The sequence below is a fragment of the Pygoscelis adeliae genome, unplaced genomic scaffold (assembly GCF_000699105.1).
Source record: "Pygoscelis adeliae isolate BGI_AS28 unplaced genomic scaffold, ASM69910v1 Scaffold410, whole genome shotgun sequence".
Lineage (NCBI taxonomy): Eukaryota > Metazoa > Chordata > Aves > Sphenisciformes > Spheniscidae > Pygoscelis > Pygoscelis adeliae.
This window is the reverse complement of record NW_008823913.1, coordinates 2,673,914-2,676,623: the sequence shown is the minus strand read 5'-3', so window position 1 is coordinate 2,676,623 and position 2,710 is coordinate 2,673,914.

Genomic DNA, 2,710 nt, shown 5'->3' with positions numbered 1-2,710 from the left:
GAGTCACCATCGCTGGAGGTATTTAAAAGACCTGTAGATGTGGTGCTCAGGGACATGGTTTAGTGGTGGACTTGGCAGTGCTAGGTTAACGGTTGGACTCGATGATCTTAAAGGTCTTTTCCAACCTAAATGATTCTATGATTCTATGATATGAGATGACCCCTCATTACTTCCTATCATGACTCAGCAGATGAATGGCAGTGTGACAGTATTAAACGTCTCATTTTTCTTCCAGCAAGTGCTGAACTATGCAATTGCATCTGTGCTGTCTTCTTCATCCATGAGCCTGGACAAGTCACTTAAGACCAAAATTTAATGAAAAGTTCTTAGGCACCTAAATCAACAGAAAATCCCATGATGCTGCAAATAGATGGAAATTTGGTGCATGGGTGCCTTAAAAACTCCAAGAAAGCATCCATCTGTTCCTATTGACACATAAGCATCCTCAAAAAAATGACATTTAGCCTATCTTCAACTCACCAGGTAGCTCAATATCTCTACTTTACTTACAGGGATAATGAAATACATTGTGGTATACTAATAGATAATGGTTATACCATGCTTTGCTAAGCAGTGTTGTGGTTTAACCCAGCAGGCAGCTAATCACCACACCACCGTTTGCTCATTCTCCCCCCGCAGTGGGATGGAGGAAGAGAATCAGGAAAAAAAAAAGTAAAATTCGTGGGTTGAGATAAAGACAGTTTAGTAGGACAGAAAAAGAAGGAATAATAATAATAATAATAATAATAAAGAATATACAAAGCAAGCGGTGCACAATGCAATTGCTCACCACCTGCCGACCGATGCCCAGTCAGTCCCCGAGCAGCGGTCACCCTCCCAGCCAACATCCCCCAGCATGATGTCACATGGTATGGAATATGCCTGCGGCCAGTTTGGGTCAGCTGTCCCGGCTGTGCCCCCTACCAGCTTCTCAATGGCAGGGCATGAGAAGCTGAGAAGTCCTTGACCAGGGTAAGCACTGCTCAGCAACTAAAACATCGGTGTGTTATCAACATTATTCTCATCCTAAATCCAACACACAGCACTGTACCAGCTACTAGGAAGAAAATTAACTCTACCCCAGCCGAAACCAGGACAGCAGACAGCTACAAACATGCTAAATATCATGACCGTACAATGGTTAAAGCCCCTGGGTAGATTTTTCAAAAGTGCCTAAGTGATTTAGAAGCCTAAGACTCATTTTCAAATGAATTTTCAATCCTAAATCTCTAGGACTTTTTGAAGTTTCACCCCAGGTGTCTAAAAATGAGTTCTCTAATTAGCACAACATTTATTTTCTTGTTAACTCCATCTAGCCTCAGGGAGACCAATCTGTTCTTGTTAACTGGGGATATCTGCAGCAAATTTAATTAAATGAATTTGCTTAGTATTTAGGCTGGTCTGAGAGCAAAATCTGGCTCAAGGGCTTGAACAAGCAAAGTGCAACCTACAGCAGAAAGTTCATTCAAAAGCATCTCGGGGCTAGACTATATGTTTGTCCCTGAGATATCCTCAAGCTACGACTCCTGCTTCCTGTGAAAGGACGTTAAAGGAATCATTTTGCTTATGGCATGATTTGTTTGCAAGAGGGTATCACCAGTAAGAGAAGCAACACCTCATCATCACGCTCTTGTTTTTTAAAAGATGTTCCACGTTTTATTTCTTCCAGCCTTCCCTGTGCTGGTAACAGCATCCTCCTTCAGGGGCTGAGCTACACTCCGATACGATACAGACAACTAAAAGTATTTCTCACAAGGTGCACTGCAAACCCTTGGGCTCCTGCATAGATTATATTTGCTACACGAGTGACGAGTGGAAACCCCAGCTGTTCAAATTAGTGTTTCAATTAGCAAATGGCTATGCGCACCACACATTAGGTACTAAAAAGGGTTTTGTCTAAAAAAATGCTTCTACTAAATGCCAAACCAATTGAATTTCCTTCAAAATTACGTTATTTTAAAGAACAATTCACTATTAATATCCCTCACAAAACTTACTTTGTTTAGGTTGCAATTAGAATAATTTTCAAACCATTTGAATTTCTATACAGTGGTATTCCAGTATCATCACTTCAGCATTTGATATAAAAAAGTTAAGCTTTTATTTAATGAGAGTAATTTAAAATATGTAAATGTCAAAAGGATTACCTTAGAAAAATCTCTCAGAGAATTAAAAACATTAACAGATTCCCACAGGAAAAATTCCAGCAGAATTCAGCAACTCTCCTGTTCCCACTCCTGTCACTTGTATTTCTATCACACATTGAAGCAAAAACAAATTGCTATTAAAATATCATCCAAACACCCTCCTCCCCCTACAAACTCCACAGTTCAGTTTGAGATACCAATGGCTCAAGCAACGACAAGAAAAAATCCTCTTCTTTTTTTCTTTAGGCTTATTTAGAGTAGTAAAAACTCAGCAGTAGAAGAGCTTTTTCAGGTATAAGAGAAATAAATCTCTCTAGGCATGTCTGGCAAACTGATTTGGGACTGAAACCAGCAGGTGTGCAGACATAATTACTACTGCAAAATATTCAACACATCCAGGTGTGCTCACAGATATATGAAATCCTCTTATTTTTTTAAAATTCCTAGTCTACCAGGTGCCACCCTCCCAAAGGAAAAATCAGAGCAAAGAATGAGTTGAGAAAGATGTGAATAAATTGTTCTTCCCCCTTTCCAGGCTGTTTCTTTTTCATTCATACAAAAGC